Source organism: Tachypleus tridentatus, chromosome 12, assembly GCF_004210375.1.
Source record: "Tachypleus tridentatus isolate NWPU-2018 chromosome 12, ASM421037v1, whole genome shotgun sequence".
Taxonomy (NCBI): domain Eukaryota; kingdom Metazoa; phylum Arthropoda; class Merostomata; order Xiphosura; family Limulidae; genus Tachypleus; species Tachypleus tridentatus.
Window position 1 is genome coordinate 58,958,005 of NC_134836.1, and position 17,124 is coordinate 58,975,128.

Here is a 17,124-nt window from a genome sequence, read left to right on the forward strand (position 1 = left end):
AATAATATACACTATTACACTTTCTGTTATCTCTCGGACGTGTTGTTCAGTGAGCACCAATAATATACACTATTACACTTTCTGTTATCTCTTGGACGTGTTGTTCAGTGAGCACCAATAATATACACTATTACACTTTCTGTTATCTCTGGGACGTGTTGTTCAGTGAGCACATATAATATACACTATTACACTTTCTGTTATCTCTAGGACGTGTTGTTCAGTAAGCACATATAATATACACTATTACACTTTCTGTTATCTCTAGGACGTGTTGTTCAGTGAGCACCAATAATATACACTATTACACTTTCTGTTATCTCTTGGACGTGTTGTTCAGTGAGCACCAATAATATACACTATTACACTTTCTGTTATCTCTGGGACGTGTTGTTCAGTGAGCACATATAATATACACTATTACACTTTCTGTTATCTCTAGGACGTGTTGTTCAGTAAGCACATATAATATACACTATTACACTTTCTGTTATCTCTCGGACGTGTTGTTCAGTGACCACCAATAATATACACTATTACACTTTCTGTTATCTCTTGGACGTGTTGTTCAGTGAGCACCAATAATATACACTATTACACTTTCTGTTATCTCTTGGACGTGTTGTTCAGTAAGCACCAATAATATACACTATTACACTTTCTGTTATCTCTAGGACGTGTTGTTCAGTGAGCACCAATAATATACACTATTACATTTTCTGTTATCTCTAGGACGTGTTGTTCAGTGACCACCAATAATATACACTATTACACTTTCTGTTATCTCTAGGTCGTGTTGTTCAGTGAGCACCAATAATATACACTATTACACTTTCTGTTATCTCTCGGACGTGTTGTTCAGTGACCACCAATAATATACACTATTACACTTTGTGTTATCTCTAAGACGTGTTGTTCAGTAAGCTCCAATAATATACACTATTACACTTTCTGTTATCTCTAGGACGTGTTGTTCAGTGAGCACCAATAATATACACTATTACATTTTCTGTTATCTCTTGGACGTGTTGTTCAGTAAGCACATATAATATACACTATTACACTTTCTGTTGTCTCTTGGACGTGTTGTTCAGTGAGCACATATAATATACACTATTACACTTTGTGTTGTCTCTTGGACGTGTTGTTCAGTAAGCACATATAATATACACTATTACACTTTCTGTTATCTCTTGGACGTGTTGTTCAGTGAGCACATATAATATACACTATTACACTTTCTGTTATCTCTTGGACGTGTTGTTCAGTGAGCACATATAATATACACTATTACACTTTCTGTTATCTCTTGGACGTGTTGTTCAGTAAGCACATATAATATACACTATTACACTTTCTGTTGTCTCTTGGACGTGTTGTTCAGTGAGCACATATAATATACACTATTACACTTTGTGTTGTCTCTAGGACGTGTTGTTCAGTAAGCACATATAATATACACTATTACACTTTGTGTTGTCTCTAGGACGTGTTGTTCAGTAAGCACATATAATATACACTATTACACTTTCTGTTATCTCTTGGACGTGTTGTTCAGTGAGCACATATAATATACACTATTACACTTTCTGTTATCTCTTGGACGTGTTGTTCAGTAAGCACATATAATATACACTATTACACTTTCTGTTGTCTCTTGGACGTGTTGTTCAGTGAGCACATATAATATACACTATTACACTTTGTGTTGTCTCTTGGACGTGTTGTTCAGTAAGCACATATAATATACACTATTACACTTTCTGTTATCTCTTGGACGTGTTGTTCAGTGAGCACATATAATATACACTATTACACTTTCTGTTATCTCTTGGACGTGTTGTTCAGTAAGCACATATAATATACACTATTACACTTTCTGTTGTCTCTTGGACGTGTTGTTCAGTGAGCACATATAATATACACTATTACACTTTCTGTTGTCTCTAGGACGTGTTGTTCAGTGAGCACATATAATATACACTATTACACTTTCTGTTATCTCTTGGACGTGTTGTTCAGTAAGCACATATAATATACACTATTACACTTTCTGTTATCTCTTGGACGTGTTGTTCAGTGAGCACATATAATATACACTATTACACTTTGTGTTGTCTCTTGGACGTGTTGTTCAGTAAGCACATATAATATACACTATTACACTTTCTGTTGTCTCTAGGACGTGTTGTTCAGTAAGCACATATAATATACACTATTACACTTTGTGTTGTCTCTTGGACGTGTTGTTCAGTAAGCACATATAATATACACTATTACACTTTCTGTTGTCTCTAGGACGTGTTGTTCAGTAAGCACATATAATATACACTATTACACTTTCTGTTATCTCTAGGACGTGTTGTTCAGTAAGCACATATAATATACACTATTACACTTTCTGTTATCTCTAGGACGTGTTGTTCAGTAAGCACATATAATATACACTATTACACTTTCTGTTATCTCTAGGACGTGTTGTTCAGTAAACACATATAATATACACTATTACACTTTCTGTTATCTCTAGGACGTGTTGTTCAGTAAGCACATATAATATACACTATTACACTTTCTGTTATCTCTTGGACGTGTTGTTCAGTAAGCACATATAATATACACTATTACACTTTCTGTTGTCTCTTGGACGTGTTGTTCAGTGAGCACATATAATATACACTATTACACTTTGTGTTGTCTCTTGGACGTGTTGTTCAGTAAGCACATATAATATACACTATTACACTTTCTGTTGTCTCTAGGACGTGTTGTTCAGTAAGCACATATAATATACACTATTACACTTTCTGTTATCTCTGGACGTGTTGTTCAGTAAGCACATATAATATACACTATTACACTTTCTGTTGTCTCTAGGACGTGTTGTTCAGTAAGCACATATAATATACACTATTACACTTTCTGTTATCTCTAGGACGTGTTGTTCAGTAAGCACATATAATATACACTATTACACTTTCTGTTGTCTCTTGGACGTGTTGTTCAGTGAGCACCAATAATATACACTATTACATTTTCTGTTATCTCTCGGACGTGTTGTTCAGTGACCACCAATAATATACACTATTACACTTTCTGTTATCTCTTGGACGTGTTGTTCAGTGAGCACCAATAATATACACTATTACACTTTCTGTTATCTCTGGGACGTGTTGTTCAGTGAGCACATATAATATACACTATTACACTTTCTGTTATCTCTAGGACGTGTTGTTCAGTAAGCACATATAATATACACTATTACACTTTCTGTTATCTCTAGGACGTGTTGTTCAGTGAGCACCAATAATATACACTATTACACTTTCTGTTATCTCTTGGACGTGTTGTTCAGTGAGCACCAATAATATACACTATTACACTTTCTGTTATCTCTGGGACGTGTTGTTCAGTGAGCACATATAATATACACTATTACACTTTCTGTTATCTCTAGGACGTGTTTTTCAGTAAGCACATATAATATACACTATTACACTTTCTGTTATCTCTCGGACGTGTTGTTCAGTGACCACCAATAATATACACTATTACACTTTCTGTTATCTCTTGGACGTGTTGTTCAGTGAGCACCAATAATATACACTATTACACTTTCTGTTATCTCTGGGACGTGTTGTTTAGTAAGCTCCAATAATATACACTATTACACTTTCTGTTATCTCTAGGACGTGTTGTTCAGTGAGCACCAATAATATACACTATTACATTTTCTGTTATCTCTAGGACGTGTTGTTCAGTGACCACCAATAATATACACTATTACACTTTCTGTTATCTCTAGGACGTGTTGTTCAGTGAGCACCAATAATATACACTATTACACTTTCTGTTATCTTTCGGACGTGTTGTTCAGTGACCACCAATAATATACACTATTACACTTTCTGTTATCTCTAAGACGTGTTGTTCAGTAAGCACATATAATATACACTATTACACTTTCTGTTATCTCTTGGACGTGTTGTTCAGTGAGCACCAATAATATACACTATTACACTTTCTGTTATTTCTAGGACGTGTTGTTCAGTGAGCACCAATAATATACACTATTACACTTTCTGTTATCTCTGGGACGTGTTGTTTAGTAAGCTCCAATAATATACACTATTACACTTTCTGTTTTCTCTAGGACGTGTTGTTCAGTGAGCACCAATAATATACACTATTACACTTTCTGTTATCTCTCGGACGTGTTGTTCAGTGACCACCAATAATATACACTATTACACTTTCTGTTTTCTCTAGGACGTGTTGTTCAGTGACCACCAATAATATACACTATTACACTTTCTGTTATCTCTGGAACGTGTTGTTCAGTGAGCACATATAATATACACTATTACACTTTCTGTTATCTCTAGGACGTGTTGTTCAGTAAGCACATATAATATACACTATTACACTTTCTGTTATCTCTCGGACGTGTTGTTCAGTGACCACCAATAATATACACTATTACACTTTCTGTTATCTCTTGGACGTGTTGTTCAGTGAGCACCAATAATATACACTATTACACTTTCTGTTATCTCTGGGACGTGTTGTTTAGTAAGCTCCAATAATATACACTATTACACTTTCTGTTATCTCTAGGACGTGTTGTTCAGTGAGCACCAATAATATACACTATTACATTTTCTGTTATCTCTAGGACGTGTTGTTCAGTGACCACCAATAATATACACTATTACACTTTCTGTTATCTCTAGGACGTGTTGTTCAGTGAGCACCAATAATATACACTATTACACTTTCTGTTATCTCTCGGACGTGTTGTTCAGTGACCACCAATAATATACACTATTACACTTTCTGTTATCTCTAAGACGTGTTGTTCAGTAAGCACATATAATATACACTATTACACTTTCTGTTATCTCTTGGACGTGTTGTTCAGTGAGCACCAATAATATACACTATTACACTTTCTGTTATTTCTAGGACGTGTTGTTCAGTGAGCACCAATAATATACACTATTACACTTTCTGTTATCTCTGGGACGTGTTGTTTAGTAAGCTCCAATAATATACACTATTACACTTTCTGTTATCTCTAGGACGTGTTGTTCAGTGAGCACCAATAATATACACTATTACACTTTCTGTTATCTCTCGGACGTGTTGTTCAGTGACCACCAATAATATACACTATTACACTTTCTGTTATCTCTAGGACGTGTTGTTCAGTGACCACCAATAATATACACTATTACACTTTCTGTTATCTCTAGGACGTGTTGTTCAGTAAGCACCAATAATATACACTATTACACTTTCTGTTATCTCTAGGACGTGTTGTTCAGGAAGCATCAATAATATACACTATTACACTTTCTGTTATCTCTGGGACGTGTTGTTTAGTAAGCTCCAATAATATACACTATTACACTTTCTGTTATCTCTAGGACGTGTTGTTCAGTAAGCACCAATAATATACACTATTACACTTTCTGTTGTCTCTAGGACGTGTTGTTCAGTAAGCACCAATAATATACACTATTACACTTTCTGTTATCTCTAGGACGTGTTGTTCAGTGAGCACATATAATATACACTATTACACTTTCTGTTATCTCTAGGACGTGTTGTTCAGTAAGCACCAATAATATACACTATTACACTTTCTGTTATCTCTAGGACGTGTTGTTCAGTGAGCACCAATAATATACACTATTACACTTTCTGTTATCTCTTGGACGTGTTGTTCAGTGAGCACTAATAATATACACTATTACACTTTCTGTTATTTCTAGGACGTGTTGTTTAGGAAGCATCAATAATATACACTATTACACTTTCTGTTATCTCTGGGACGTGTTGTTTAGTAAGGTCCAATAATATACACTATTACACTTTCTGTTATCTCTAGGACGTGTTGTTCAGTGAGCACCAATAATATACACTATTACACTTTCTGTTATCTCTCGGACGTGTTGTTCAGTGAGCACCAATAATATACACTATTACACTTTCTGTTATCTCTAGGACGTGTTGTTCAGTAAGCACCAATAATATACACTATTACACTTTCTGTTGTCTCTAGGACGTGTTGTTCAGTAAGCACCAATAATATACACTATTACACTTTCTGTTATCTCTAGGACGTGTTGTTCAGTGAGCACCAATAATATACACTATTACACTTTCTGTTGTCTCTGGGACGTGTTGTTCAGTGAGCACCAATAATATACACTATTACACTTTCTGTTATCTCTCGGACGTGTTGTTCAGTAAGCACCAATAATATACACTATTACACTTTCTGTTATCTCTCGGACGTGTTGTTCAGTAAGCACCAATAATATACACTATTACACTTTCTGTTATCTCTAGGACGTGTTGTTCAGTAAGCACCAATAATATACACTATTACACTTTCTGTTGTCTCTAGGACGTGTTGTTCAGTAAGCACCAATAATATACACTATTACACTTTCTGTTTTCTCTCGGACGTGTTGTTCAGTAAGCACCAATGATATACACTATTACACTTTCTGTTATCTCTTGGACGTGTTGTTCAGTGAGCACCAATAATATACACTATTACACTTTCTGTTATCTCTTGGACGTGTTGTTCAGTGAGCACCAATAATATACACTATTACATTTTCTGTTATCTCTAAGACGTGTTGTTCAGTAAGCACCAATAATATACACTATTACACTTTCTGTTATCTCTTGGACGTGTTGTTCAGTAAGCACCAATAATATACACTATTACACTTTCTGTTATCTCTAGGACGTGTTGTTCAGTAAGCACCAATAATATACACTATTACACTTTCTGTTATCTCTAGGACGTGTTGTTCAGTAAGCACCAATAATATACACTATTACACTTTCTGTTATCTCTAGGACGTGTTGTTCAGTGAGCACCAATAATATACACTATTACACTTTCTGTTATCTCTGGGACGTGTTGTTCAGTGAGCACCAATAATATACACTATTACACTTTCTGTTATCTCTCGGACGTGTTGTTCAGTAAGCACCAATAATATACACTATTACACTTTCTGTTATCTCTCGGACGTGTTGTTCAGTAAGCACCAATAATATACACTATTACACTTTCTGTTATCTCTAGGACGTGTTGTTCAGTAAGCACCAATAATATACACTATTACACTTTCTGTTGTCTCTAGGACGTGTTGTTCAGTAAGCACCAATAATATACACTATTACACTTTCTGTTATCTCTCGGACGTGTTGTTCAGTAAGCACCAATGATATACACTATTACACTTTCTGTTATCTCTTGGACGTGTTGTTCAGTGAGCACCAATAATATACACTATTACACTTTCTGTTATCTCTTGGACGTGTTGTTCAGTGAGCACCAATAATATACACTATTACATTTTCTGTTATCTCTAAGACGTGTTGTTCAGTAAGCACCAATAATATACACTATTACACTTTCTGTTATCTCTTGGACGTGTTGTTCAGTGTGCACCAATAATATACACTATTACACTTTCTGTTATCTCTAGGACGTGTTGTTCAGTGAGCACCAATAATATACACTATTACATTTTCTGTTATCTCTAAGACGTGTTGTTATGTTAGTTCATGCAGAAACGCATGAACTTCATGTAATGTATAAGTAAAAAGCATATATTCATTTTCTAAATCCAAACTGCTTTCAAATTAAAGTTATATTCTAAATTTTCCAACACACTATTTGAAACTCTCACATGATATTACATAAAAGTACATTATTGAAAAAAGTCCTTTAATAAGTAACAAAAACAATGAAAAAGATATCATCAGATCCAGTTGGAGTGGGTTATATAGTATGTGATGGTAGAAATATACAGTTGCAAATGTAAGGTTTAAATCTATGTATTTAATTGTACTATATGCAAATTTTTATTTAAAAAAAAAACAACAACTCACCAATCTAATAATATACGGAGTTGAAATTTTAACCCACTGTTATTTTTTCTTTTCAACTCTTCAGTATTATTAAAGTATTCAAAAAAGAAAAAAACATTTCAGGATTTTTTCTCCATTAATTATGTCTCTCGAGTATTTCTTGTTTAGTTACTGTTGTATTAAATCATCTATGTATAGCTTTCGTGAAATTATACCGGTATTAGTGTTGAAACTAGATATAAAAAGTGAACCAAAAATGGAGTGTTCTTAATAACTGGAATATTACTTTACTAAATTAGTTATTCTATCAAACAATAGTGTGCTCAATTTGTTTATTATTCCTCATAGTTTAGGCTTCCCTTGGTGTTGATAGCTTATTCTGTATATTTGACGTGGTTTAATATACGTCATCACAGATACTCTGACTTCTGTTTTTAGTTGCTGTGTGACTGAACGGCTTGAATATCAAATAAATATTCACCGATGATCGCAGGTTAGTTTTTCTAACTTTATCTAGTTTGAGTGACGTCAAATTGAATAACTATTCTGTCTAATCAACTAAATCGATTTTTTTTCTATACTGTTGTCCCACCTTAGCCTAAAGTTTAGACGGCATTACGTTATTTTCTGAGTTTTGCAGTTTGTACACGTAAATGCAGTAAGAACTGCGTAGTGAAAATATTGAATATGCTTGAGTTAGTTGTATCAGTTATAGGGAAAAGTATCATTACTTATATAACATTTAATAATATACACTGCTGGCCAAAATCTTAAGGCCAATGAACGTATAAAAAAATATGCATATTGCGTTATCAGACTCAACCACTTATTTGAGCAGAGCTTCGAAAGGTGAAAACTCATTGTTTGTTTGTTTATGAATTTCGCACAAAGCTACAGGAGGACATACTATCTAATAAGATTTTGTGTTAATCATTTTCACTGACAGGAGTGAGAAACTTTGCTGACGAAAAAAATAAAATGAAACAAATAATAATGCCACTCGACTCGTAATTCGAGGGTCGCAGGTTCGAATCTCCGTCACACCAAATACGCTCGCCCTTTCAGCCGTGGGAGCATTATAAGTTACGGCCAACCCCACTATTCGTTGGTAAAAGAGTAGCCCAAGAATTGACGGTGGGTGGTGACGACTAGCTGCCTTCCCTCTAGTCTTACACTGCTAAATTAGGAACGACTAGCGCAGATAACCCTCGTGTAGCTTTGCGTGAAATTCAAAAACAAACAAAGAAACAAATAAAAAAATATTACTATTAATACTATTTTAATAATAGTAATAAAATTATTACTATTAATACTATTTTACTCTTTAAGTTCTCGTTGTTTGGAATTTCTTCTTTAAAATATGTGTAATTTCTCTTAACTTGCTGGTTTTAAACGACTGTTTTGTTATTATTATTATAAATACTTAAAAGGTGAAAAGCAAAATGCGACGCCTATACCATAGTAAATAAAGTTATAATCCTGACAAATAAAATGTGTAGTTGGCTGAAAGAGATCCGTACATACGTTATTTCGTTTGAAAAATTTTGTTGATGGGTTATCTATCGAAGTGACATGAATTAGAATGCATCATATGCTAAATGTTTTGTAACTCTTCGCCCGTAAAGTTCACACTATTTCTATGTAAATGAATTTAGTTTTATTAAGATTGAACAATGTTACTTCATACAAAGAGTGTGTGTCACTCCAGATAGAAATGTTTCTCACAGGTCTTATCGCATGAAATGCTGAATTGACTTACTGAAAAGATATTTCTATTTTTATTCTTCGCTATATGTACAGCGTAAATATTTGCACGAATGAATTAAAGATAAGGCTTTTCTCTCGCCAACTGACACTTTTCAACATCATTTATTATGTTTTTAAAAATCAGGGAAACCACTGTGCTATTGTTTAAGTAGACAAACGATTATCCCGTCCAAGTAGAAGTTATCAAACTTTATTTGAGAAATTAAAAGACAAAAATTATTTTTGAACTAAATAAATTTTTTTGGAAAAGATTTTGAAACCAAGAAAGAAAATTAAAACCTAAACGATTTAAAAAAAAAAACACTCTTTGATACAAAATTATTATTTAAATATTATTTAAATAGTCATATAGATTATGCTTGTTTTACATCGTTTACTTTGCAGGTTATTGTTTTCTACACGTGCATCTGGTGCACACCAGATAAATAAGTTACAATACATTTAAAAACGCTTAATAATTATATAGATTACACTTGCCTTACAGGGTATACTGGCCTGATATGCCCAGGTGGATAAGGCAGTTCACTCGTAATCTTAGGGTACCGGGTTCGAATTCCTGTTACACCAAACATGTTCGCCTTTTCAGTTATAAAGTGATGGTCAATCCCACTCTTCGTTGGTAAAAGAGTAGCCCAAGAGTTGGTGGTGAGTATTGATGACTATACAACAGTTCACTCGTAACCCTAGGGTCCTGGGTTCGAATTCTTGTTACACCAAACATGTTCGCCTTTTCAGTTATAAAGTGATGGTCAATCCCACTCTTCGTTGGTAAAAGAGTAGCCCAAGAGTTGGTGGTGAGTAATGATGACTATACGGCTGTTCACTCGTAACCCTAGGGTCCCGGGTTCGAATTCCTGTTACACCAAACATGTTCGCCTTTTCAATTATAAAGTTATGGTCAATCCTACTCTTCGTTGGTAAAAGAGTAGCCCAAGAGTTGGTGGTGAGTAATGATGACTATACGGCTGTTCACTCGTAACCCTAGGGTCCCGGGTTCGAATTCCTGTTACACCAAACATGTTCGCCTTTTCAATTATAAAGTTATGGTCAATCCTACTCTTCGTTGGTAAAAGAGTAGCCCAAGAGTTGGTGGTGAGTAATGATGACTATACGGCTGTTCACTCGTAACCCTAGGGTCCCGGGTTCGAATTCCTGTTACACCAAACATGTTCGCCTTTTCAGTTATAAAGTGATGGTCAATCCCACTCTTCGTTGGTAAAAGAGAAGCCCAAGAGTTGATGGTGAGTAATGATGACTATCTGTCTTCCCTTTAGTCTTACATTGGTAAATTAGGGACAGATAGCGTAAATAGCCCTTGTGTAGCTTTGCGCAAAATCCAAAAAGCAAACAAACAAAGTATACTTAAAGTCCTTTGCAGATTATTGTTTTATACACGTACATCTGATGCATACCGAATGAATAAGTTACAATACATTTCAAAACACTTCATGGTTTATCATTTGTTTTTAGTTTAAACCAGTTGATTGAATTAGATTGCAGACAAAATACAACAAAAATATTACTGCAAAAACTAGAACACTACATATATATTACTTAAGGATAACGAATAGTGCCTTCATGTTTTATTCAGTTTTCGTGTAAATAATTGGAAAAAGCTTATAGTATTAATTTTTATGAGAGCAGGTTTCGTTGGGATCATTACTGACGATAGTTTGTACATTTTAATGTCCACAGTAATAAAGGGCAATAAACATGCTAATAAATATACATATTTAGTGCATACATTACTAATGTTCTATGTTTCTTTGATGGGCAAACAACTCTTACTTTTGCCTGAAGGCAAATCGATGAATTATATTTTACATCATTCTCAAGAGATGGCGGTGATAAACTTTATACTCGAGTAGAAGAGTGCTGACACCTGTAATGGTTAGACGAGTACAAAAATACTGAAACGCATGTAACGGTCTAATATTTTTATAATTCTATTTATGTTTCTCGTCGTAGCCATAAATACGACAACATTAATTATTGTATAAAATATTTAAAAAATATGTAGTTGGGACTGTTTTAATACTGAGTGCGGTAAAATCATTTGAATTGTAAAATCATGTGAGCAGAATTGGGCAGGTGTTACTTTCAAGTGGTTCACTTTTAACGCGTTAAAGTATTTGTTTCTACAACAACACAATTAATTTTATCTTTCGCCTTTATTTGAAATATTGACCGCGAAGACTAGCTGATTCCTAGTCTACGGTAACAAACTTACTGTTATTTATGTAACGTACTCACACCTTAAAGAGTGGAGAAAGTTTAAGATAGCGCAGGGATTGGAACCAGGATTTTTAGCTCCCCAAAAAAATTACCCAGGAATTGAACATAAGGTTATTAATTTTAAATGTGAGTGGTAGTGAAAGAAAATATTTAATAAATCTTTCATTAATCACGAAATAATGCGTTATAATCCTTGATTCTTAAGGCTGGCCTATCAAAGCTATCGAGCCCTTACATGGGTTTCTTTTGTTGTTTTTTTTATACCAAAGACACATCGGGCCATCTCCGGAGCTCATGGAGGGAACTCGAACGCCTGACTTTAGGCATTGGAAATCCGTAGACTTACCGCTGTACTAGCGGGATGCAGCTGGTGATGGCTTGTTTCTGAAATATGCGTATAAAGTATAATAGTAATTTTTTCTAAGGTACCTTAGCTTAGAACGTAGTAAATAAATCTTGTAGATTACTGAACTTACATTATAAATAGGTAATATTAACGTCTGTTAAAGTAAAGTACTTATAGACATTAGAAAAACATACCAGCCAAATACTGAATATACCTATTTAATACAGTGTTCTTAGATTCTTACTTTTAATGACAAAGGTGATTTTTTTCAGTTCAGTACCCTCTAACTATCGATCTAAATCAATATAACAATCTAACGATACAAAATAATCACCATATTAACGTGTATAATAACGAAACATAAATCGTTGAACATTTGAATCAATGAAACAACGTTAAGCGATTTGTTTGTTTTTTTGAATTTCGCGCAAAGCTACACAAGCGTTATCTGCGGTAGCCGTCCCTAATTTAATAGTGTAAGACGAGAGGGAAGGCAGTTAATCATCACCATTCACCGCCAACTCTTGGACTACTCTTTTATTAAGGAATAGTGGGATTGACTGTCACGTTATAACGCTCCCTCGGCTGAAAGGGCGAACATGTTTGGTGTGACGAGGATTCGAACTCGCGACCCTCAGGTTACGAGTCGAATGCCTTAACCACCTGGCCATGCCGGGCCTCGTTAAACAAAATCGACTTAATTACAAAACAGATAAACGTTAGTGATTTGTTTGGTTCACTATCGTGGGTTTCATTTTTCACGAGAACTCGATATGAGTATCCACTAAACACAATCTCAACCTCTCCATGTCTTAATCCGCACCTATTAATTCCAAAGCCCAATTCTTTTTGCAATATTCAGATTATTTGAAATCTGGTAACCACGAAAGACATAATCTTCAATTCTCACTCGATTTCTAAATTCAAATGAAGAATTGTGAGTATAGATGTTAGGTCTTCATCTAATAACATTCTCTTTGAACAAGTTTAGCGCGTAATCTATGTAAATCTCATTGACTAAACTTTGTGGTTTGTAGGCGAAAGTGTTAAAAATTGTATTCCCAGGTTAAAATGCTAATAACGAAACTGTAAACATTTATTTCTTCTCTCTAAAATCTATAATAAAATAAACTTTTAATTTTCTAAAATGTTTACACTTACACACACCAAACTACTGTGATTTATAATATCCCAGATTTTACGTGTAATAAATATTTGACCACCAGATAAATTTTAATGGCTTGAAAAAGGATATTGTAAAATGTACCGTAAATATTCGTATGAATGTGTAAAAGAATGTAATAATCTTAAAATCAGAAATGAAATTTATTACTGTCCAAAGTGGCCAGAATATGTTTTAATAGTATTAACCGATGTATATATATAAATATATTAGTTTTCAGGATATGCTACATTGCGAGCTTAACCGAAACAGAATATTATTGTTGACTTTATTAAATACATCATCGCTAGATCCAAAGCTCTTAAAGCTAAACAAGCATATAGTTTTGAGGAAAAATGAATATCATTAGTTACGAGGTTTAACTTCCCTCTAATCCTCTTTCCTGCTTGTTCAGAGCCGTTTCCGCGACTGTCAAGTTCGGAGATTAATTTGATAAAAGAGATGTGACGTGAACTTTATATGTGCCTTGTTTGTGTGCATGGCATGCGCTCTGTTAATTATATAGAAATTATGGTGTGTTTTATCTATTTTTTGTTTTATTTATGTTTTAATGTTCATGCTTTCATGTGCGATATAATGGTATTATGCTCTTAAGTATTTTTTTCTTCCTAACATGTCACTTTGTATTGCTCAGAAAACGAATTCTAGACCAAAGTTTATTGCACAAGTCAGGTTGTTTTTCTAAGAAAACTGCATTTCGTATAACATTTTCATTTAGAAACTATTCGTAGTTCTTGAGCCCCAAAAGTATTTATACGGAAAACGTCTCATAAAAGAACAAATCTGCTTATTTAATCAGAAAATATCTCTTCATGCGAAGACAAAATATCGCGTTTGGTTTTTGATAATAAAGTATGTTATATATATATATTGTTATTAACAAAAACAAGCCGAAACAAAAATAGAAAAATAAACCCTGCACAAGCTGACAAGTGTGCGGGTTTCAATGAGGGATGTGAAATGTACTTTAGGTTTTGGAGGTGGTTGTATATAAATACAGATTAAATAAATTGTTCTGAAAAGTTTATAGACACTGAGTTGAAAAACAAAACCATGTATGTTTTACTTTCATTCAAATTGCTAGAAATCAACCAAATCATTTTCAGAATATAACCAAATGACTTTAAATTATTGATGATGAAGTCAAATTAAGTCAAAATACAGTTGTTAATTTTTTCTTCTGTCACTTACAAAATATTAGGTTGAGGAATAATTCGTGAGCGTTTTTAAATCATTTCATTCAAGCATTACATGCAAGACTATACAATACTTCAATGCATGAACACATTACACCCAAAACATTTATTATGATACTTTATTTCATGTAATACCTAGGTATATAGTATGCATTGTTTGAAACGAAATTGCAAGAAATTAAATGCGAAAAGCAGATGGTGTCGAAAATGCTCGATTTTGTCCACTTGACATTCCATTTAATGAGCTGAAAATGAAAGTAAAAACTAAAGACATATGAAAATCAAACACACCATCTATTAGAGCAAAAAATTATCTACCAAATGACATGAAATATTTTGCGAAAGCGTTTCATTTATGAATATATTTTGTTAACTTGAAAAAACGCTCACGAATTATTCCTCAACCCAATATATTATGAATTCGTTGTCTCTACCGACCTGAATCTAGAAATCTAATTGAAGTTTTTCTGTCAGTTTTAGATTACCAGAGACTAAACATTTAGTATTCTATGTAGAAAGTCACTTGTTTTGGATGTGACGATTATATTAAAACCGAATTACAAATAAAAGAAGACAGCTGTAACATGAAAGAGCACCCCTCTAGCACAGGGTAAGTCTATGGATTTACAACGCTAAAATTAGGGGTTGGATTCCCTTCGGTAGGCTCAGCAGATAGCTCAATGTGGCTTTGCTATAAGAAAAACACAAACACGAAAAAAATCAACACCAAACAAAGCAGTCTGCCATTAAATTTATTTTTAAAGTGCACAGCGAAACATATATATATATATACACTGCTGGCCAAAATCTTAAGGCCAATGAACATAAAGAAAAAAATATGCATTTTGCGTTGTTAGACTCAACCACTTATTTTAGTAGAGCTTCGAAAGATAAAAATAAGAAAAGGGGAAAAAAAAATTAGCATTTAATAGAAAAAATGTGAACACTATGAAATTAGCCTAAATACTAACTGATCAAATGCTCAAGACCCTACCAAAAAGAAATCCTAAACAGTGTAGGAAATGCCCAACGAGAGGTCTCAGTAGTGAGTTGCACGGCCGTCATTGCGAATAACTTCAAACATTTGCATTGGCATAGTCGAAATAAGCGATAAAAGAAGGCTGGCTGGAATGTTATTCCAAGTGGTGAAGATGGCTTTACGAAGATCATTTACTGTTTGAAATTGACGTCCATTTCTATAGACTTTTCTCGCCATCCACCCCTAAACATTTTCAATGGGGCTCAGTTCGGGCGAACACGCTGGATGGTCCAAAAGAATCACATTATTCGTCATGAAAAAAATGTCCTTTGTTCTGCCGGCATAGTGAATTGCAGCATTGTCCTGCTGAAAGATCCAGTCATTTCTACACAAGCGTGGGCTTTCAGTCAATAAGGATGCTCTCTTCAACATACAAATATTGTCATCTGCTGTTTGACGCCCCTGTATAACCTGAAGCTCCATTGTTCCATGGAAGGAGAAAGCACCCCATATCATGATGTAACCTCCTTCACTGTGTCGTGTAGAAAATGTCTCCAGTGGAATATCCTTATCGTGCCAGTAACGTTGGAAGCCATCTGGACCATCCAGATTAAATTTCTTTTCATCAGAGAACAAAACGAAAGAATTCTTTCGCTTTTCTACGTCCCATGTTTGGTGCTTCTCAGCAAAGTTTAACCGAGCTGTTTCGTGGTGTGGAAGGAGGCGTGACCTTTGAAGACGTTTACGGTTTTTAAAGCCTTTCTGTCTCGTCTTATTGTTCTTGAGTTGCATTCTGCGTCGTAAGGGCCTTAATCTGGTTCGACGATCGGCTGGTGTCTTGCCGGAAAACCCGTCGAATCCTTCTGCTCAAGGCTGGCGAAATTTTCTTGGGCCGACTACTTGAAATTCTCGTTCCGTATCCATCAGGGTCTTTTAAGACATTTACAACAATAGTTTTACTACGTCCAATCTCACCAGCGATGACACGTTGAGAGAGACCTTGCTTTTACAGCTCGACAATTCTGCCACGTTCAAACTCTGTCAACTTTTAACCTTTGCCATGTTTTTCCCCAATGCAACACATGAGATGTCAGTGAGAGATGTTGACAACGCTAATGCTTGAACACAAATGACTAAATTTTGTTACGTGTTTACCAATTAAAGCTTCGTTTCACTATTGTCTTAAACTTTTGACCAGCTAGTATTTAGGCTAATTTCATAGTGTTCACATTTTCCCTATTAAATGGTAAAAAAGTTTGTTTTTTTATTTTCCCTTTCCTCATTTTCATATTTCGAAGCTCTACTCAAATAAGTGGTTGAGTCTAACAACGCAAAATGCATTTGTTTTCTTTATGTTCACTGGCCTTAAGATTTTGGCCAGCAATGTATAATGGGAAAAGGTACTGTAGATAAAACAACTGAAAATTATAATTTTCTTTCAACATCCTGTATATTCATACAGGACATTTCACGGGTTGAAAAAAAATCATAAAATTTAATTTGCCATATCGTTAGT